This window comes from Corvus moneduloides, chromosome 7 (assembly GCF_009650955.1).
Source record: "Corvus moneduloides isolate bCorMon1 chromosome 7, bCorMon1.pri, whole genome shotgun sequence".
In the NCBI taxonomy this organism is placed as follows: Eukaryota; Metazoa; Chordata; class Aves; order Passeriformes; family Corvidae; genus Corvus; species Corvus moneduloides.
Window position 1 is genome coordinate 35,850,054 of NC_045482.1, and position 23,608 is coordinate 35,873,661.

General features: G+C 42.8%; 1 long non-coding RNA gene across 2 annotated transcripts; it reads right to left on the bottom strand.

Annotated features, from left to right (window-relative positions):
- Window positions 1-1,090: 1,090 nt before the first annotated feature.
- LOC116446865 lies at window positions 1,091-8,914 on the bottom strand. 2 transcript variants are annotated; one of them, XR_004241413.1, is made up of 3 exons: window positions 4,716-8,914; window positions 3,765-3,892; window positions 1,091-1,837 (listed from the first exon to the last, which is right to left on the bottom strand). It is a non-coding gene; the product is annotated as an uncharacterized LOC116446865 (long non-coding RNA). The 2 variants fall into 2 exon arrangements; XR_004241412.1 differs by having other exon boundaries at window positions 4,700-8,914.
- Between the last annotated feature and the right edge of the window lie 14,694 nt (window positions 8,915-23,608).

Genomic DNA, 23,608 nt, shown 5'->3' on the forward strand with positions numbered 1-23,608 from the left:
GGAGGAGTTGGGTGATACAGTGGTAAAACAGCCATTTTCTCCAAGAGCAACCCAAAATGGAGACCTGTACTTTCCACCTAACTCTAATCCTTGCAGATAATTCCTCACAGAGATGTTCTTTCACCAGGCAGGCCAAATTCACCTCCCTGGACTTACCAGCCATGGATGCAGCCATCCTGCCACTCTGAGGGTCTCATGCTGCACCCGTGATATGACACAGGGTCCAGATGCCACCACCCTGACATCAATCATAGGCACAGCACATAAACTTTCAGTTTTACCAGCGGTGTCATTTTTATTGTTTCATCCATCACACTGCACTCCTCACTCTGCAGGCAGTCTCTCCCTCTAAGTATTTCTTGGAGTTGTGGAGCCCGAGGACAGAACTGAAGCTTTGGAAGTATCGTAAAGGTTATTCCCATTGACAACCACCACAATCTTATTGTCTATCTAGCTAAATAGTAAGGGTCACTTGAAAAGTTAACAGTGATGCTGCTACCAAGAGTCTTGTGATGCCTGCACTTCCTGTCAGAAAAACACTCAAAGCGAATCTGAAATCAAAGTAGACAAAGCTAAAGTTCTGCTTATGAATGTCCCACCCAGTCACTGCAGTGTTGTCTCCTTTGATTTCAAATTCACTTTGAAACTCTCCAAACAGGAGGCGCAGCTCAACCTCGGAAGCAGAAGATGCAAAGTGGGAACACCACCCGTTTACTTCTCACGTGGCTGGTGCTAGCAGGTGGAGGATGCTTAACAAAAGCCATAATAAGCCCCCAATGCTAATTCCAAAAGGGAATTACCTACCCACATTATCCTTTGGTGCTTGTGCTTCCCAGCATAGGCGTACAGGGCTTTTTATTATTCCAGAAACCACCAAGTGCAAACAGAGCAGCTCGTTCCAGCTGAACCAGGACTTTCTGCATGAGCTGACATTTTGGAAAGTAGTTTCTTTCTTGGAGCTGAGATGGGATTTTTCTGGCTTAAGCAAAATGGGAAATTGTCCACAGTCCTTTACTTTCACTCCTAGCATATTTTCACTAAGTAATATGCAAGCAAAACAGTCCAGAAAATGCTCAGTCACAGCAACAAGTTTTTATAGCCACTTTATTTGAAAGAGCAGAATATTTTTGGCAATGTAGTTGGAATGACAGCTCCCTAATTTTTCAATACATCATTTGCTGCTTTTGCACACATTTATATCTTTGGATCTAGAGAAGAAATTGAGTAGCCACTGCACCGTGTTTGAATACACAGTCAGGAGGCATGAACCACCTTCCCGCTCCAGAGTATGGGGGACCCAACAGACCCAGTGGAATGATAAGAGAGGACATTTCTCGTGGGGACTGAAGCTCCCAGAGCAAGCCAATTCCTGCCTTCACAGTGCTGCTTCTTTCCTGATGACACTTAGCTGGGAGCTGGGAAGGGCAAAGCTGGCAGACTGGAAGATTGCCTAATGTGCTGTGACTGACATGTAATCGAATATTCAACCACTGGTCCTCATGTCGGTGGTAAAGTGAATATGACACCCTTCAGCTTAGTTGTGATCACGGCTCGTTCTTCTGCAAACAGTTTCACAAAGGTGCAGCCTGGCTCCTTGATGAGGTGGATGTGTGAGATGGGAGAGCAGTCACGGAGGTCACCTGCTGCTGGGAATGTGCCGAGGACCTGCGAGGGACTGACCTTTAAATGCCAACCGCATCCCCGCCGTGCCCCCGCACCTCGCGCCAAGGTGGGACCCCACACTCTTTGCTTTCACAGCCACCATCACGCTCAATGACCTGGATGAGCCACCTGTTCGACATCAGAGGGGTCTTTATCTCTTGGAGCCTTTTTGGATCTGTGAGTGCCGAGAAAAAAAAAGACACACACACACATATTAAAAAAAAAAAAAAAAAAAAGAACATTTGGGGGTGAGAAACCCCAAGGGAAGGAACTCAGATGTTCGGGTCAGGCCTTAGAAAAGGTATCAATTCTTCTTTCCACTTAGCACAGCCTGCTGCCTGCCCAGGCTCTTTGTCTCTGCCCTCTTCCCAGTACAGAAAGCATTTCCCTTTTAAATGACATCTGAGCGCTGACATGCTGGAGGCACCCATCCTGCATCATCTCTGGCAGATGGTGCAGCTGGCCACGATTTTCGGGATTGCTTAAATAAAACCACAGTGCCATATCAAGAAATGTAGAGAAAACGCTCAACAGTGCTTAAGATGTTTAAACATCACAAACTGTCTAAGACTTCAGCTCACTGTACTGCGCATTTTTGGTGATGTAACTGTTCTTATTGACGGTAACAGTGAAATCTCCATCATGACTCACTTCATTTTCTTTCTGGGAGGCAGAGGCAAATCTTATGATATTTCTGCTCTGACCCAATACTAGATTCTTTCACCTTGCTGTGTTAGGAAGAAGTTTGGACAGCTGTAACAACACAAGTCAAACGCTTGAGGTTTTTTGGAGAAGGGAGCTCCACTGCTGCTGGCATCAGATCAGGGGTGCCCTGATGCCATCAGATAAGAAGCTGACCCACTCCCACAGTCCACAAAGCCAGAAGCACCTCTGCATGGCTTTCACAGACATCCAAGCAGATTTAGTGCAAGCAGCAATGCTCAAGCCAACATAAATGCTGTTTTTCCTTTTCCCCTATGGTTTCGCTTGCTTTGAGCTAATTAGCCTGATGGCCATTTCCCTGCCCCCTGGAGATACCATGTTTAGTGGTATATGTATTTTGGGAAAAAAGCCTTTTAAGTGAAAATTGTCATTGTTGTGTCCAGGAGTCATGTAGTTCTTTCTAGCTCTACAATAAGTCTTCAGCTTTTCTGCTAGTGATTAAAATTAGGTGGGATACCGGAAAATTGCAACTTTAGGAAATATTTAGTCATAACTAAATGAAATCTGGGGCTGTGAAAGTGAAAAAAAGGGATTTAATTCCAACTTAGCAGGGCTCCTTGAAAGTTTAAGCCCTGGTAGACCCCAAAATACATGAGATAACCTTGCAGCATTTGTGAAGTTACCACAAGAGAGCCATTACCTGTAGGGGTCAAAGGAGACCCCTCACATCTGCATTGCAGAAAGCTACTGAATCCAGTGATATCTGGGAATCTGCCTAAAATTTACTGCATTTCCCAACAAGAGAGGCACTTGGAATGACACTAATGTTCCTGAAACAAATGAAGGGGCCTAGGTTTCGTTCTCCAAACCCTCCTCAGTGTTATCTTGCCTCAGGAAAGAGTGCCTGTCACAGCAAAGTGGAGCAGCTTGCAAAGATATTCAGAAGGCTCGACATGAAGCCAATCCATGAGAAGCTGAGATGAATTTCTGTGAAGTTGCAGGCAGGTATTTATTTACTGTGCATATTGACTGGCAAACCTTGAGACATTTCAGAGCACCATCACCCGGGGGGCGTCACCCCAGCATCCTCCTCACATTGTCTTTCCTCACAGTCCCCAAACTAGTTGGGAAAGCAGCAGGGAAAGGGCAGGGGGTGCACTCCAGAGCTCCTCACACATCTCTCCATGAGGGCAGAGCTGTGAGCATGGGCAGCTGGCCGCCCTCCACAGGGACCAGCACACGGCTCCACCGCGCGCAGGCACCTCCGGCCGCAGATGTCGGCTTTTATTGCTCAGGTCTCCTGTATCACTGGGCCACCTGTACAACATATTTAACATACAGCAGTTATTCTGTTGCTGTTTGAGCTGAAATAATCTTGGCAGGAAATGGCAGTTAAACCCAGGCATAATTTTTTACACTGTGTGTAATGCAAAAATCACCTCTTTGGATAAGTAATATACTCTCGTTGCCTTCTTGGTGGAATATAGTATTTCTTGTCCCATCAGAAATTGGCCAGAATTGGTATTTAATATCTGAATGTCTCCATTCCAGGCTCAGATTGCGATTCCTGAAAAAAAGAATGGAACTTTTACAAACTCCGGATTTTAGATGTGGGATACTGTTGGCCCCTTCTCAAATGCCAAGATGGTGAAAGGCAGCCCCATCACAGAGTTAGGTTTGAATGGAGGCCTCGTATTCAAACACAGATCCAGGATTTGGATGTGGCTTTTGGATTTAATCCCATTCCCAGCCATATCCATTTGATGTAGCAGAACAGGCTATCACACTGGTTGAAAAACACTTGGAGCATCTATTGCCTTTTTTTGCAAGTGAATTTCAAATTTTCTTTGCCCAAACTGAGAGAGAGGTGACATGACTAAATATTACAAGAACATCATTTTCTGCTGCTGCTGCTGTTCAAGACATACAGTAGGTTTTTTCCCTCTGTTTGCTTTAAAAATTAGGTTGCTAATGATAATGTTCCTCTCATAGATGATCTTGTACTTTTTAATGATACCCATAGTTTTCCTCCACATAAATGACTAAATCCTCACAGAAATCTCTGTCTTGATTAGCACTCCTGCTAGTAAAATTTCACATACTAAATCAGTACCAGCTGTAGCAAGAAAGAATGAAAAAGGCAAGTGTAAATGTTCCATATGCCCTACCAAATTGGCATCTGTGTCAGTAACCCTGTGTTTTTTTAAACAATTGTATACATACATTCTCAGAAGTGTTTTGCTCACAGGATTCTGCAAGCAAAATTTCCTCTGTTGGTACATCACTGAAATGTCACATCTAAAAAAACCCCAGCAAGGAGTTTTGCTGCTTCTCCTCCCTACACCCAACCCCGGCGCACAATTCAATGAGTTACCTCGAGTTTGCCGCACCTTTGTTTTGACGCCTGCTCCCCGTAACCTGACTCTGGGACACTCCTGCAGAGCTGCTCCACATTTAGCACTCAGTTATTAGCAGCACCACTGAAAGCCAAAGCTACTACGGCGCTGTAATTATTTCCAAGCTGAATTCAGAAATAAGGACTCGAGTTCCAGCTTGGCTGCTGGGGAATGCTGCTCCGATGAGCCAACAGCTCATCTTTCGCGTGACTCATGAGTGATGATGATGCAGGAGGGAGCTTGTCCCAGGGACAGCCCAGAGCTCTGACCCAGAATGGGCAGTGACTCAGCTCCATTCTGCAAAATCACGGTTTGGGTGCAGGGTAGGTGATAGTTGCAGCCTCTTGGACCAGCCTGACACTTGTAAACCGGCTGAGCACCACCTGCTCCATCGCTCTGCTGTGCAGCAGAAGAAAGCCTGGAATACAATGCAATAAATATAAGCACAATACAACTTAAAAGTAACCATGTCCTCAGCAAAAACACTTTAAAGTCAACTTATGCCTATCCTGACACTGGAATTCAATCAGTATGGCAGAACGGACTTCCAAAGTTAAACAAATACTAACTAGTGCTCCAAATGGGTAGCAAACATCGCAGCCTCCTGCGGAAAGGCGATATGGAGCCAGACTGTCCACTGGTGTAAGTCAAGCTCACTTCACTGGACTTGTGTTGAGCTGTGCTGATCAACACCAGCTGACTGATCCACTGCAAACCCCAGAGCCAGCCATCGTCTTCCCTGACATGGGATGATACAAAGTAAACAAGAAAAATTAAGAAGTAGTTAAGGGCATAAATAGGATGTTTCTAGGAATAAGAAATTACTTCTTGAATTTCCAAAAGTCAGGAAGACCCTCTTTCCTCACGCTCTTGGCCATGACAAAGTGGTGACACTTGTTCTGATTTTTTTCCAGTGCAATGTGGAGTGTATATTTGCACATCATGTCATGCCTGTCCATGGTAATCAGAAGCCATTATTTCCAAAAGCTCAAAATTCCCTCCTGGACTCTGGTATGCCAAGTGTTTTACTTCACAGTGATTTCTTTTCTTTTCTTTTCTTTTTTTTTTTTTCATGGTTGATTTATAATTGCTGCAAACAGAAGTTTATAATGGAAATGCTGACAAAACTTTAAGTACAGTGTCACGTTAACGCTACCATTGCTGCCTCTTTGTCAGACTTTCCTTTAACCCTATGAGCCAAGACTTGGATCAAGTAACAACAAAAGCCCAGAATACACAGGGCATAGGAGATAGAGTGGAGAAGTGGAGACAAAACTCCTGGAATAAAATCCTTGCCTCAGTGAAATCAAAGGGATTTTATCCCTGGTGTCTAGTCTCACTTCTGCCAGACACTTGCTGTGCAATTTGGACAAATTTATCCTCTGAAAAATGGACAGGAAAATATGTTCTGCACTTACCTTACAAGTGTTGTAGCATGATTAGCAAATCATGCTATTAAAGAAGCAGGGGAAGGCTGAGGACAAATATAAACACTACCTACATATTTACAAAAAAAATAGGCAAATATTATTCTAGGAATCCTCTATGCATGGAAGGTGGTAGGATCTTTACTGCTCTGCCTGCATGTATTTACACAGAGACATCAGTATAACATTCCCCTGCAACACCCTCATTATTTGGGTCTTCTCTCATGTTTGTGATTTTCAATTTTATTCCTGGCTTAGGTCTCATTCCTGACATTTTTATGTAGGTTTTGTATGCAATAATATACATACATTAGATGGTGTTGAAACCATCAACCCGAATTGCTATTTTTAGCACAGTGCAGAGGATGGGACAGAGACATAAGTGACAATTAAAGAGAATATATTCAGAGCTGTCATCAGCAAATATTTTTTTCTCTTGCCAGGAATCCTGAGTGCGTAGAAGGGCCTCCTAGGCAAAGTTTTTAAGGCAAAACATTTGGGTCATTCAAAAAAACCCCAAACAAACCCACAAGTAAATGACATCACCAGGAGGCTGGGCTGCTCAAAGGTTCCCAATCGCCGACTTTGCGAGAAAATTCTTATTTGCTCCCTCAAATTGCTGATCTGCCTCTTTGCTTCTGTACTACCCATGCACAGTGCCTGCAGATGTATATAATTTACAGAGCTTTCCTCATCAAGGGGATTAGGCAGCCCTCTTTCAATATGTATAAGAAGTACAAACACACACTTACCCACTATGTTTTACGCCTGCCTGCAACAAACAGCTGAACAGATTGTGATGAAATTCAGACATTGACAATCTGACAAAAAACTTCTTTTTTCCCTTAAAATCTGGCTTCCAGAAGTTTTGCAAATCTAAATATTTTATTTGAATACCGCAAGGGCCCCAATCTTATGGAAAGCCTACGAAGCAAACATGGAGATACGTGTAGTTAAGGAGGGGGAAAAAAAATAGCACAGACACATACACAAAACACATCTATTTGGTGCAACTTGCCAATTTTCACAATGATTCGGGTGCGTTTTCTCTGCCTGGCTCCTGAGACTGCAACTAGACTCCTCTAATAAGCACTTTTTACCCACCAGTGTGTCAACGGTGCTTTAACAGTAGTTTCAGTGTCAAATTGCCCTTTCCTCAGCAGGGATTGTTAAGCCTTTCTGTATTATACTTCCAAGACTCTCACGAGCTGGAGTTGGGAGATATAATATTTTCTTTGAAGTTTGCATTTCACAACACACTGGGATGCAAACAAGCTCCAGTTTCTCAGTAGTCAAACAATTCTGGCACACAGGGACTAGGACTAAATATTGTACCGAATTTTCTAATTACGTCTTTGTGATATTTACTACACGATGTTAGGTGAAAGCAGATCCTAATCAATATAAAACCCCTTGTCTAAACAGGACATCTGGGCTTTGAAATATTCTGTTTGTTGTCTAGAAATTACCCTGTAGCAAGCCACTGTAACAATATAATATCTTAGTCATGGAAAACTTTGGAGTATTTCTGATAAACTTATCATAAACAGATGAGTGCTTTCTCTCTTTCAGTATTAAGGTGATGTAAAAAGTGAAGATAAAAGTCAGCTGTATGCATAAAATCATAGAGACTTTTGCCAACAAAATGCTGTGTTTACAAGTTTAAAAGATCCAAAGTCTGAAAAGGCAAAAAATTAGGATTCTTAAAGTAACACTAACTCAGCCACATGGCACATCCTGGCAAGCACATTTAGCAAAATAAACATTAGCATATTCATATACACATTTCTACAGCAACGTATTTTTAATGTGGCCAAACTAATTCAACAATGGGAATCTCAACTTTTCTCATTTTAAGGCCAGATTCTCAGCTGGCAGAGACATATTATTTCAACAAACCGACATCACCGACAGCAGCGAAGCAGCAGAGCCGCCTCCTTCTGAGCAGGCAAGTGCCAGAGTCTGATGCACTTACGATGACAAGTCTCTCTTTCTGACTTCATTATCAATATTCATACAACAAGACAGACAGATGTGACTAAGAATCAGCTCCTCAGATAGAATCCTGAGCCTTCCCCTACAAAAGCATTCATGAGAGTCGCTTTTCTGCCTGTATTTTGTCACGTAAGGGAATCAGGAGGAATCCAGCCCCCCTGGCAGAAGGATTTCACAGCACAAGACATGGGCAGTTGTAATTCTTTGGCCCTAAATTTTGGTTGATGCCGATTTTTACTGATTGTCTCAGCTTTATCTGACAATTCCTTGATTTGGTTCTTCCGACAGCAACGAACTGCACCGGAGGGGAGCATCTCCCCGCTCATCACAGACATGTCAGCGTAGGATCCATTCCCACATCCAAGCCTTCCCACAGAGAAAGTTTTCTGTGCTGAGGACATTCTCTCTGGATAGCAAGGCAGATCCAGGCTCCCAAAGCAGCTGTCTTTGCAAAGCTGGCTTATCCCATCACCCCCGAATTGCCCTCGGTGGAGAGGATCTCCGGATGGCGCTGGGCCAACCACACCAGCCCTTCTGCCTTCCCAGCCTCCTAGCATGGGTGCCCTCCCATCACACCAGGGCTCCACAGCCTGGGATAAGGGGATCTAAAAATGACACAAAGCCCCCTTTGCCCCACCTTAATATGACCTATGCTAAATCCAGCTTGGCTGGGGTTGAGGATCAAGGCCCTTAGACACTCTTAACTTAATGCTCCAGGTAGGAATATAACTCCCCCCCCATCACTCCCTGTTTATTTTTATTTTTCGAGTGCTCAAGGTCCTGGTCAGGACTACAGCCCCGCTGAGTGACACACACTATAAATATGGAAAAACCTCAAAAATTCTCAGTTTAAAGAAAGGTTACATGAAGAGAAGGCAGCAAGAGGCAATTGCATGCAAGTTGTTTGTGTGCACATAGTTTCTTGTTTGATTTTTTTTTTTTTTTGCCAAGGATCTTGAACCTCACCCAGCTGGACTTTGAGGCATCCGGAGCGAGTTGGTTAATTGCTAACAGCCTTCATAGAGACACACAGGGAATTAATCCTCAGATCACCTCTTTTCCCCTTTGCAAGTCACCAAAAAAAAAAAAAACAAAACAGAGAAAATCTTAGCTGTCCGTACTATTTCCAACAGTAAATGTTGCCATTTCAGAGTTGGATATGGAAGGAAAAAAATAAAACTGGAAAGCACTTCACACCTTTGAGCTCTGTAGACTGTTAACAAACTGGAGAGATATTGGCAAAGAGGTTCAAAAGTTAGTAGGGGCGACAGACAGAAGAACAGACAGTGCAATTGCTTCATTTCCATAAGTGCTCATGCCAAAAAATCAGATCTGATTAATAATTAAAAAACAAACAAACAAAAAACCCCATTATTTAGAGAATCAAGAATAAGTCTGACTGGAAAGTTCAAAAAGGCCTGGACATATAAAAACAAAAGGTTATAGTGCAAGTCCCAGCTTTGAGGTTTTTTTACAGCCCTTCCACATGAGTGGGATGGCTCCCATCCCACAGGGACACCCACCCTCCCCTGGGACTCTCAGCCAGGAGCACCCAGGCCACAGGGTGGGAATGACCACCTGAGGACCCTGGGCCAATTTCCCAGAGACACCTCCAAGCTCTGAAGATCTAAAGATCCCCTGAATAATCCTATTCAGGGAGGAGAATTATAACCATGAAGGGCAAAAACAGGGGGAAATGGGATCCTTCCTCAGGCCCCTGGCAGACACGGAGGGGACAATGGGGAAATAAGAGCTAGCACAAAAGTTTCTCGAGTACGCCCTCAGCCACTGCCGTTTCAGATGAGAATTTCCAGAAGCAGGAACTAAAAGAATATTATTATTTTCTTTGAGGGATTAATTACTTTGCCACTTGTTACCTTTTGTTAGAGGCATGACACCCCATAACCTTGTTGCACAAGGCACCAGATGTCCATTTAAATGTCAGTTTTGAACGAAAAATGTTTTGTTTTCCCATTTGAGTCCACAAGTTATTTTCTTTCTGCTAAAACCCCCATGAATTTTAAGGCGAGCAGACACCAAAACGTGCTACAAATGATACAGACGGGTGCTGAGTTCTCTGGGTGAAAATAAATAAATAAAGACAGTCCTTCCTCCTGCTTGCTGGGGACGCATATCCCCTTACAACTAAGAAAGTATTAAGAACATGTTATGAAAAATAACAAAGAATAGCAGAGAAATCAAAAAGTGAGTGGCACTTCAGATGGAGTTTAGCAAATTAAGTCATTGACCTGAAGAGGAGATTAATACCAAACAAGGTGCCCCTTCTTCTGAAGTAATGAATATTCTTCAAACAGCAAGGGAGCACTGACTGCTGTTTGATGCTGATGACATTGAAAATTTAGGAGAACAGAAATTCCATCATTTTTCATTTGTATGCAAATGCGCCTGTTCCAGAAATTAACCCCTGAACCCCATGTCAGTTTTCATCTGGAGGAATTCTCTTCGCTCGCATCACACAGCGCAGCCTTGCTGCTATCCTGGGGTCACTGGGGCTTCCCCACACACAACAACACAAAACACTAAAACAAAACAACCCAAAAAAAAAAAAAAAAGGTCCCAAAAAACAAAAAAGGGAAGAAAGTAGGGTGGGGGAAATTGGCCAAATCGTGCCAGGCTTTGTTTCCCCCCATTAATGGGGTATAAAGGAACAATAGAAGCCAAAGCCTGTTGTAAAATGCACATCTCTAATGCCTGGCTCTGGGTCCTGGCATCATTGTCATGCAAAAGGCAGCTCTACCTCTTTAGGCAGAGCAGCACCCACTAATCACTTCCACTGGTGCTAAGGTGAACCTCGGGCCAATATACAACCCGTATTACTCTTCCTTTCAGCTCGGGCTTCCACTGTTAAAAAGTTCCTTTGTCACTTAGCACCTTAGACAAATGCGACTATCTGCATCTGAAGGGGAAAGAGATGATGGAGGTTTTTTAATTGATGTGGATTTAATTATGCTAATTTAGACAGCTGTAAAGCCTTTTCAGTAGAGCTGCATAATGGGACCAGCAAATACAGGTGTCCTTCACTGCAGGCGCTTAATGTTTAACCTCAGTCGTTTTGTAAGGAAGGGAAAATGCAAAGTAATGGTTAACCAGCAGAAAGCTCTATTTCTTGAGGACCTAAAGAGGACACTTCACTTTGATTCTCCCTACAATCCCATTGAGGGCTGCAGAAATCCACACACGCTGAGCAGAGCACAAATACTTTTCATTGCAGTGATGAAGATGAGGCTGAGGCAGAAACAAGAGGGTTCCGGCCTGCCACAGACTTCAGCATCCTGCACAGGGTGTCCTTTGCTTAATTTAGGCCATCTCTGAATAAATGCTTAATTTAAGACAGCTCTTTCTTGTCCTCTTTTTTAATCTTTTGGATCTGGCCACCTACAGCACCAGCAATGACTAAAACCAGTAAGGCATTTTCTTCAGGTGTGTTCTTGGTGTCTTATCCAGACCCCTCTGAGGCTGCTATGCCTCTGCCTTTCCCAAAATTCCTCATCCCACACCCTACATCCTTTCTCTAGGCTGGGGCTGATACCTCCAGGGACCACTTGGAGATTCATTTCCCAGGTTTGGCTGGGAGTTTGGCCAGTTTGGCTCCCCAGGGTGGCCATGCACCATGAAACATCAGTGCTGCTCCCAGGGAAGAGTGTAAATACTTGGCCAAAGGTGAGGAAGGGACCACTAAGCTTTTTTAATATAGCATGAATCACAGACCAGATGTGCCTGTGGGTGTTGAAACCAGATGATCTCTGAGGTCCCTTCCAACCCAAAGCATTCTATGATTTTATGATTCTGTGATTCTTTGACTGCCAGAGGCAGCCTCAGTGACCAGGTACTTGAAGCTCTCCTGTTCGGTAGCACTGTCTTATTTGTATGACCACTCTTTTTTTTTTTTTTTTAATAGTAGAAATTGCTATTTATTAAATACTTGTTAGAGTAGGAACGAAATCTTGGCATACAAGTTCTGGTAGACTTCACTGAAGCAATTTCAGGTGTTATTGGCTGATTTACACGTCACTCATTGCTGGTGCCACAAGCACAGTCTGCTCAGGAAGGTGGACTTTGGGCTGTGCTTTCCTCCCAGAACATCTCTTTTTTAAAGGAGTGCTGCCAGACTGGTGAATATGCTGGAAATATGCACTACACCATCAGATGGAGTTGATTTGGGTAAGGCAGGAGAGAGAAGATTAAATCCAGGTGTACAAAACTATCCACTGCTACATCTTCTTTCAGTCTCCTGAGGCAAAAAGAGGTAATTGAAGTGCTTTCCCATCACATGATGCAGTGTGTAGCTCCACTAGGAGCTGCTCTGCATATCTGTGTCTGTCTCCACCTGGACAATGCACTATCTCCAATCATTCCTAAAGTGCAGCAGAAATGGGCTTTTATCCCACTTTACACTGTGCTTATATGATTTGCCCAAGGTCATTGAGAGCAGAGATAGAAATTCAGATTTTTACTTTTTTTTCCATTGTTTGATGTCCCATTACAACCCTCTCTTTCCCCACCTTTTCCCTCCCTGTCTGCATTTCACCTTCTTAGCTCCAGGCACTGTCTATGGCGATTCTTTCAATTTTGGCAAGAGTTCCTGTTCTGGGAAATGCTAACAACAGGCACCGAGGGGTTAGCAAAGTCGTGAGCTTCAACCAAATTTCCTGGCTTCCAAGTCTGCAAATTCTGCTGCCTAGATACAGATAATTCTCCCGAAACACTAAGTCCCCTCGTCCCCTCAGCTCCTCCTCAGGAACACCAAGTGCAGAGCACTCCATAGCTATTATATTCACATGCATATATTATAAGCTTCAGCTTGACGAGCTCGACGGTGACAGTGTCAGTCACCCTTCACCCTCCTGCTGTGGTCCAAAGCTGGATTCAGCACCTGTGGGGCTGTGCTGGGCTCTCTCTCATGGCAGCTGAAGGGCCAAACACAAGTTAATCTGGGAGATGTCCTTCCCAACAACCACACCTGACTTCCTGGCCCGTTTTCCCCAAAGCCTCCTCGGTCATTCTGGCAGCTGGGACACCAACAATGTGCTTGGGGTTGGGTTGAGTTTTCCTCTTGGCTGCTCTGAGCTCTTTGATGCCATTTTCCTTGACTCACCCTTGATTATGGTGGATGGTCTCTATTACATTTTCAGCTAACCTGATATCCACACAAAAGGCTTTGGGGTAGGTTTTATTTCAAGTGTTATCCAGTCGTAGGTTTGCCCGATGCAGAAATGCCAGAATTGGTCCTAGAGCCAACCAAATCCCGGTGCTTAGCCCAGCAGGAGATCGAATTTCTTCTGCATACCCAGGATGAAAATGCACAGGCCCTTTACCAGGGACAGCCAACATACAACATACCAATTTAAGCACTCTGCTCTGTATTTTAACAGATTTTAGGAATTTGTGGGAATTCTCTTTAACACTGGAGAGGAAAAGATCTGAAGAAATGCTCTAGCAAAAAAATATACAAATGGGTGCTTTGATAACTATAAAGTTGCTTTCTTGGACCAAGAGCCCACATTAGGAACCAAATAAAATATTTAAAGGCAAAAATTCTGCAAAGTTTCCTCCCGCGAAAGGGAAAATATGGTCTATGCTGTACCAGACCTTCCTTTTGCAAAATCTGTTTAGGAGTTGCCATGAAACAAGCAGGATTCAACAAAGAGCTTGACAATTTCTGTTAAAGTTGCATTTATATATATTTCTAGGAATGGTTGGTTTGATTCTTCTTTAAAACCAAGTGTCAGGTTGAATTTCAGACCACATATAAATATAATTTTGCTCTCACATAATGCTTTTTTATCTGGTGTAATTCCATCTACTGCAGTGGTGTTACCTTTCAGTTACCCTAATGGGAACAAGAGCAGAATTACACTGATAAAAAAAGCTGCTTACAGAAAGAAATACAGAAAGAAAGAGCACAGGAATAAATACTTCCTCTGGCTTATTTAATATATTTGTTTGTCCAAATTGTAGCAAAGATATTTATTTCAAGGAATATTGTTTGATCAGCAAGAGTAAACACTGGTATGTCTTAAACAGCAACATGCAGTTTTTACAATTCATCAAACGACACCTAGGATTGTTTAGCTGGTCAACTAAAAGAAACAACAAAAGGTTTCAGGTCATATAATTATACCCTTCTGTTTCCCAACTTTCTTAGAAATCTCTGCCTAAAAATAATCCCAGCATCCGGCTGCCTTGCAGAATTGGCTTATTTTAAAACATATAAAAACTCTTATTGCAGCCTTAGCCATTTTAAGGTCTCGGTGCTGACATGGAGTAATAGTGCTTAGCACTACTATATACCGCTTTCCATCTCCAAAGCACTTTACAAACATTAGCTAATTAATCCTCAAAACACCCCTGTGAGGTATGTAGGTAAGTATTGTCATCCAATTAGGTAAGTATTAAGCACTGTTATCCCACCAGATAAGTATTAAGGTCTCCCATTTTACTGGGGAGCCTGAGGACAACAGGTTAAGTTGCTTACCAAAGGTCACAGGGGGAGCTGGTAGAATAAAACTTGGGATGCTTTGGTTTCTTGAGGGCTATTCAGGCATCCGGGTAGCATCCGGTGCTGCTCCCTCCACAAAGGCATCCCTTGCCATCCACATGGAAATTAGGGTTTTCTATACCCCTCCAAACACAGAGTGATGGGTACAGCGTGGTGGAAAAGATGTGCCTGAGGAACACAGCCGCCCCCTTTTTGGGCTGGGCAAGGATGACATCGCCCAGCAAAGTTCTCAGGAAGTTTTTAAGAAAAAAGGTTTGGATCAGGGCATTTTCCTGTGGGTGCACACGGACACGCATTCAAAAGAATCATCAGGCCTTGCCAATCAAAAGCTCCTCCCTCCCCTCTCAATTCACCTTTCTTTCCCATTATTTTATAAAGATGGACTCATATTAAAGCCTCACATCCATGCCATAAAGATATAATTCCCTTTCCATTGTCATTTTCATCTTCTGAACATAAAGAAGTCCAATTTGAAGCCACAGCTCAGAGGCTTCCAGGTTCGTAGGAAAGCTTGAATCCCCAAATACACTTGGTGGGACAAATCCCTTTTCAGAGGATCTAGAGAACAGACAGCCCAGCACACTTTGGGTTTAAACAAGTCTCAACAGATGTCAAGCTGGTGAAATAACATCATCTGTCCCCCAGAGACAATGCCAGCGTTCACATCTGCTTCCAATTTCACTTCACTGCTGGAGAAAAAGTGAAAGCTCCTACTGTAACTCCACTTGGAGCTGCAGCTGAAAGTTAAAAGAGTCCTGAACAAAAGTCTAAAGGTTGGACTTGGTGATCTTGGAGGTCTTTTCCAACCTAAATGATTTGGTGATTCTGTGATTGACTTGGAGTCTGAGGGGTTTTGCGAAGTCACTGAACTCTAGACCAGTGTGAGAAGGCCCCAAAACAGGAAAACCCACCCCGAGTGAGCCTGCAGAAGGTGCAATCCTAGGCAGGGCACATTTCAGGGCCTGCCCAAGGACCCCTCACTTGGGGTGGACAGCCAGGACTGTCCTTGGCTCAGCAATTTGGCACTTGACTCGTGGCAATGTCATCCAGCTCTTCTTCTGGATGCAAGGCACCAGCACAGCGATGCTCCAGCTCTTCTGGAGCGGAGGCAAATCCCAAGTGTTAAAAAGAAAAAAAAAAAGACCTTGACTAGATTTCAACTGTGCTGATTTATGTTTTCAAGTGGAAGGCGGTTTTAGCCGAAGTAAACTACACAGTTTTTAGATCATTCAAAATTCATGGCAGTTTGATCCCACAGGACGTCAAACAAACACAAATGATTTGCCAGGAATCCCTACAAATTGAAATAACCAAGCCACACACAGTTCCAGAAAAAGTCTTGAACCAGTTCTGAGGCAGGAAAAAGTAAGGATTAAAATAGAGAATTTTTATTTTATTCATCTACACAAAAACATCTCCAATGCAATGCACATCCAAATCAAATGCACACCAAGAAGGAGCACAAACATATAATGTCTTGAAACTCAAAACTCCTCCAACCCACAAACCAATAGGAAATAGACAAATGAAAATAAGAGTCATGAAAACAGAAGGTACATTTAGATTCTCTTGCACTCTCTGGAGTGTTTTATTTTAACATAGGGCTGAAATAGAAAATAAATCAATCTGAGAAAGCTAACACAAAATGCAGGTAACAGACATATCATGTGTGGTACAGTCATGAGAAAGAAAACAGACAACCAAAACTGTGACAAGAATGTGCTTAGTTATTATATTCTTTCAAGCTTGGTCTGCCAGCACTTTTTCCATTTTTTTTTCTTTCTTTTTTTTTCCTATATACTGGTCATCAGTGTCTGCCAAAAGACTTTTCATGGATTTCTGCAATTCCATTTCCCCCCAAATGGAGGAAATGATGTTTCTCCACAACCACAAGACCCAGCTGTAGGTTTTACACCACAATTTGTAGCTGTAAACTAACACAGTGACACGCCACCCCCCTGCCTAAATAACCAAGACCAAGCCAGTAGTGAAATTTCTGTGTGGGTTATGCAAAATGAAAGGATTAAAAAATGAAAAGAGCATTCACTTCATGTTGCTCCTTTAAAACATTATCACATAGCTCTTTTTTTTTTCCCTAACCTGACCTTTTTTTCCCAACGGTTTATCTATAACTTAATATAACTAATTCTTTTGAAATAATGTTCACAGTTAGCATAATTGGTGTTATATAGTTCTAATGTACATTACAGAATATTCTGTCACTAGACACTAAATTGAAATTTTAAAGAAAATGATAGAAATAGCTGTAAGGGAAAAAGTACCCTTTTAAATCTAATTTGCTATGCACCGCAGTAGGGTAATGGATGCAATGAAAGTTCCTTTATTGAGTTCCCATGTCCAAAAGGTATTTAGGTAGCAAAGGATGTTAAGCAGACCCCCTGTGCTCCTCCTTTAAGTAAAGATAGCAGGAAATAAGGTATATAGGTTTGTGTCCTCCTGATTTTTATTTCCTCAGGAGTACAACTTATGCAAAGGGCACCTTAGGCTACTTGGAGGATCACAAAGGGTGCCCTCGACCCCCTCGCTGTCTGCATGAATAGAAGCATCTAAAGGATGGCTGAAGCCATACAGCGAGTTAAATCCTTCAGGTGGGTCTTTTCAAATTCCAATAGTGAGGAGTTACTGGAGAATTGGTAAGGATTTCACTAGGCCCCAGCAGGTTTGAGATCAAAAGCCCTGGTTAAATAAAAGCCTGTTGGGAAATCTTAAAACCTCTTTGTAATGTAACTTAAAAAAGTTAATACAAAGAGCCCTTAGACTGAAGCCTGTAACAGCATGAACAAAGAGTATATCAAAACTGATTCCATTAAGAGAAGGCAGACAAATAAATTCATTTAATTTAAAGAGAAATCAGATATATTACTCTGCTAAAAACTAAAAAGCATATCAGGAAAAAAAAAGCCAAACAGATTTTGCAATACACATGCACATAGAGCTGTGAATAATAGAGATGGATATACATAAAATCTATTTATAAATACCTCTCAGAACAGAGAACAGAACATTATATACACACATATATGTTTAAGTATCAATTTATCCAATATGTGCGTGTGTGTGTGTGTATAATTCTAATATATACATATTTCTATCATTTATGAGGTCTCACGCTGGGCTCTCAAATCTGCAGTTATATATATATATATATATATATATATATATATATGTATCCAGAAAAACGCAGCTGAAAGAGCCCCTACATTCAAACTGACACGAGACATTTTTCAACCCAATTAATTAAAAAAGATGGGTGCTCATCAGTCAGCTGGCACGGGATTTTTCTCCATCATCTTGCCAAAGTGTCACAGTGTTAGTTGCGCAGCATGTTGGAAACAGAAAATCTGGGACTGGGATTTAGACATCATTTATTAGCTGACCTCTTTCCGAGCAGCTCCTACACTTTTAACTCGTTGGGGGTCCTGCACCGGAGGCGGGAGGGTAGGAAAGGGAAGATGGAGAAGCACACGGAACCATTAATGTTGGGAAAGGCCTGCCACATCATCCTCTTGGCGAGATGCTTGGAGATCCCCTGTTGGACACCCCCACTGAGGATAAGGCAGCATTTGCTCAAAGCAAGCTGTCCTGAGTGTCCTACAAGCAGGGGAAGGCTGTGTCCCTGGGGGACCACGGATGGGGGTCCCTCACTTTGCACAGGGTGGGGTCATTTGGGTGCTGGGTGCTCTGGAGTCCATGGGAGGAAGGGTCCTCTTGTCCCACAGCTCACTGTCCCCAAAATGGTCGCTAAGAATTTTGCTCCCTCCACCCTCCAAGAAAGGAAAGGAGGGCCTGAAATTTGCTGGTTTGTGAAGCTTTTCATTGTTATTGTCATGGGGAAGATGTGGACATCTTCTTAGCACATTTCCCTGTTTGAGAAATAATATTTCTCCATTGGCTGTGCACTGGTGGAGGGAGACATATGTGTGGTACAACTGAGGGTGAATGCCTGCAAAAATTAATATTCTATGGGACTTTTAAAAAAACCTTTTCTCCTTATTACTAAATTCTGACATTTTAGTTCAGCAGTGCTCATTTAGGTTGTGTATAGTGAGGGAATGGGACTCACCCTCATTCTCTAAACCCATGAAATGCAGATCCTACAGCAGAAACAAATCATTCTGTCCCTCTACTCTTTGATAACATTTCTTCTGGAGATAAGAAATCAGCAACGTGTTTCACATATGGTGCCTTTCATCCCAGTGAGCAGCAATGGTTTCACAACCTACACTAGTGGCAATTATTTTATTTTATTTTATTTTATTTTATTTTACTTTATTTTACTTTATTTTACTTTATTTTATTTTTTTAAAACCCTTAAAATGCACAAACCAAATCCTCTTAACTATAGGTATGGATATCACTTTAGCAATGTCATTCCTGGTGATTTTGGGTGGATTCCACCAAATGACTGCAGGGACCACTATTTATCAATAGACCATTGCTCTGCCACTGGTCTATTGATACTGGTCACTGTGGTGACTGCCAAAGAACTGCCCTTTGCAATAGAAACCACAGAAGAATGGCAAAATGAAGGATTCCAGAAGTAGCTAAGACCCCAAGGAAGATCCAGATGAAAGGTATTGGTATTTGGGAACCCCGGTCTCAATGCTGTGACTCACACTCTTGCCCTAGCAACAAGGATCTAATAATCAGAGGAGATAAATGCCACTTTTGACCCCTTGTTTGAGAGAAAATCTCTCCAAAAACGCTGTATCTAATAATATCAAAGGTTGTGGTGGCTTCTGCATGGCTGGCAATTTTTAGACTGGTAGAGGATGAGGTTTTCTGGTTCAAACAGGAATTAATTGAGGGAAGTCATATGGCTTGTGTTATACACGTGACACCAGATGATCCAAATAGTCCTTTCTTGGCCTTATAATCTATGAATAACCTTGTGGAGGTACTGCTCTCCTGTGGATTAGTGGCAAACCAATGCTCCTCTTGCTTGGATGAGTTTTCTGATCTAAATACCACCCAGACCTGCGTGGCCTACAGGATTTGACTGGATCACGGTCTCAGACGGAGCCATTGCCAATTAATGCCAGACATGAGATAAACCAGGGTAGGACACGCTCCACTTCAGGTGCTGTGTGATCCTGGAGTGTCATTAGTAGCCACATAACAAGCTAGGTTTGAAGTAAAACAGTTTTGCTATAAAGACACTTATAAATATTATTTTAACCTTGCTATATTTGCATTACCTTGCACCGTAAGACCCAGACTGTCAGACACCATGGAGATCTTTGGCTCTGAATTAATCAGCTTCAACTGCAAGAGCAGGGTATAATTGTGGCTGCTTTATAATCCATAAAAATAATAAGATTCTGGAATGATTTGTGTAACAGGACAACCCATTCCTATATTGGAAAACAGAGCATATGGGGTCTTGTCTGCCGTGCTTGGATTACGAGGCAGAGGAAATACCTGGCTGAGCAGTGCTCAGGAATTATCAGGTGGATGATATTACAGGAGCAAGCTGGGTCTTCATTTATTTTCTTTATATGGATGCCTCCGAGCTCAGGTTGTTGGAGTTACGTAATGCTAGGCTTCCTCCTGACCACTCCACAGCCCTGACTGCTCCCCGTCCTCTGCTGTGATCCCTCAGTGCAGTTTTTCTGGGAAATCTGTGCCAGGGAAAGCCAGGCTGCACCCTGCAAACCCAAGGTGAGCTCAAACTCAGTCACCACCCCAAAGTCAGTTAGAAATATCTCTTAAATGCAGTTATCCTTATTCCTGTCCCTATCTCTCACCAGGCCTTGTTTCACCCCTGAGGATAATTTTTGATACAGAAGGAAATGTGCCATTTATTAAGTCAAAATGCACTTCCTTTAGCATCTACATAAATTTCTTCTGAGGTTTCCCTTTCAAGCACCAATTGTATTTAGATCTGCAGGCTGAGACAGTAGCAAAAGGTGGAAAAACTTACAGTCATTACATTGATTAATCAGCTGCTGAAATTTGGCTTTCTAGCGTGACACCTCCATTCTCTGAAAGTGTGGCCCTACTGCAATGCAATCAATTTGTCTGTGCAGGCTCCAAAACCCCAGAGCCACACGATGCAAAAAGGCAATCTTCTGCCCTCTTTGACCACAATAAGCAACATTACTGAAATCACCACTCCTGTACAAGTGTAGCATGACCCCGTATTTGTAGGCAGCAGAGTATGACTTCATTAAAAACCATCCTCCGTGTTAGGAAGTGGGAGCAAGGCAAGCCAGCAGCAGAGCAGCATATGTCTGGAACTGATAGTAAAATGGGTGATGCCTTAAACCCCACCTCTATACCGTTATTTACATACATATCTTTCATCTGACATAGGCTTCCCCTCCAGCACCTTGAATATATCAGTCCTAAGGAAGAGACTTTAAGTTCAAAGAGTGCCATCCCCAAACCAAAGTAGGGGGTTATCAAGTGAGGTGTGCCAAGCAGTAAGACAAAACATATGCATTTTTAATAGATAGCCTCTCCTCCCCCTGAGGAAGCCAAGAAAAGAGACTCTGTGAAGCTTCAGCTGAAAACAAGTTCAGTGGATTTATACTCAGGCTGCTGTTCACAGAAAAGCAAAATTCACAACTCTCATATATATATTTTTTTTTTTCTAGATGTTTTCCAAGCATTTTTCAAAGCACACCAGCCCCACCCTGTGTGGTCCTGTTGACCAGGTGAATTCACCTCCATGCAGCATTGAAAAAGAAAAGAGTGACAAAAGATCATGAAAATGAAATAAAAAATAAAGAGGCCATGAAAGAGAAACAAAAATCTCAACAGGTCTGCGTGGAATTTCAGCAGCACTTTATTTATTAATGCATATGAAGCTACCACCGTATTCCAGCTCCCAAAGACAGATCTGTAAGGAATAGGCCACATGCTGATTGACAGCAGCCATAATTCCATACAATGAGACTGTATTAAATTGTTTGATGTGATATGATACTCATCACTTGTAACTGATCAAACACACTGCTGCATCAAACAGTATTACAATACAATCAGGCTGGATATGGTTCCTGCCAAGGCTGCTCATCACATTGCACACTTCTGCATTAAACATATCTATTAATAGCACTGACGAACTACTCCTATCCAAGTTTTTTTTCCCCAAGAATTGCAGGACGTGGAATGTGCAAAGAAATCCACAGATAAGGCTTTGCAGTTTGAGGCAGGACTTCCGTTGGCTGAAGCCTCCAACATGAAAGGCTTTCCTGATTTGGCAATTTTATAAGGTAATGTCAAAAGTTGCAAACCTGTGCCCCAAAACAAAGACCTGACATTTCTGCTTTCCTTTTTCTTCCTTTTTTTTTTTTTTTTGTCTGATTTTTTTCTTTCTCTCCTATATGCAAACAAGTTAAAATATTGACTAGCTTTTAACCAAGATTTTACTTTTGCTGTGCCTCCTTCCAGGAGAGCTGCTATCTTGCAGGAGGGAGCTGTGTTTGCTAACACTGACCCTTCTAGAGGAGGGAGACATAAATAAAAGCAGCAAATTCCTTGTCACCACTGCTCCTGCTGCAGACAGCGAGGTGACACTCTGCAGCCCATGGGGGACAGGACTGGCTGTGACACAACAACTGTAGGGGCTCTCCCAGATGCAGATTCTTAAACAAGCCTGGGTCTCTAGAGGGCAGAGGTCAGCTGTCCTCAAATCTGTGTGAACGCTAGATTAACTTTATTAATCTCCCTGTTTTCACTTAAAAACCAAATTATAGGATGGTTAAATGTTAATGCCCAGGAGCTTGTGAGACGATTAATGCCCTCAGTTACCTCTGCTGAGGGGGAGCACAAGGTGTTCAGACCCGAAAAGGGTGTGAGAAGCTGGTGTGATGACCAGAGAACACATTCTCCTTGTGAATTACTGAGGCCTTCATGCCTGGTGCGTGTTTTGTTTGCAGTCCCAACACAGCACAGGCGCCCTCAGACACAGCGGGGAGACCCAGGGACCAATGGCTCCCCACCTGGATGTCCTGGATATCCAACCTCAACCACAGCTCTTTATAAAGGATTTACACCTGTGCTGGAGCGTGATTCCAAATGCCCTTCTCCCTGCACCAGCTCTGAGTGCCCAGGAACAGCACAAAACCAAGCATGCAGTGAACATGGTGTTTAGCAGCCCTCAGAACCGCCTCTGTCCGTGTATCTCATGAAACTACTTCAGTGTGTAAAAACAAAGTGATAAACGAGCATGAGGGGTCCACAGAACTCCTCGTGGACAGGTATGCACATCATAATTGAACAATCTTCCCCCTTGATTGCTATCTGAGCTTGGGAGACCCAGGATCACATAGCCATGAAAAATAGGAAGTAATACGCAGGAATGCATGCCTGGCTGTGTGGAGCTGGCACCAGGTTTTTTTCAAGCTGGGATTGTATACATTTTACATTTATGAACATTTTTGCAAACTGCAGTGACAGAAGGTGCCTTTTGTCCTGTTTCTCACTCCTGTAATGTCAGTGTGAGTAGATTAAGCTCATGGCACTGTAGCAAATTATCCGTGTTGATGGAACCAGCTCCAAAAAGATTACTTAAGAGAGGTGTGTAAGGCGTTTCCTTTTCCTAATTAAAAATATTAAAGCCTTTCAAGATAATAAACTGTCTCAGAAGGTTATGTTAAAGGCTGGGAAATACACAGGAAAGGGCTGGAAAGGGCTTTCCCACTCTGATGGACAGCTTTTAGCACTAAGAGCCCAGTGCAGGGTGTAGAGCTAAAGAAACGGTAACTTTCTATCGGGGTGTAGCTAAGTAATTCAAGATGCTGCAAGTTAAGTGTAACAGTAGAAAGGAAGAAGTTCAAAAAACAAGTCCTAGGCATTTCAGTGCAGTGTATAGTATGCTAAATTGTGGTATTACAGAAATTGCTGAGAGTTTGGCCACAAAACGTTTCATACTGCACCAGCGTTCTGCCAGGGCTGGCTTCCAGCAAGCCCAGACA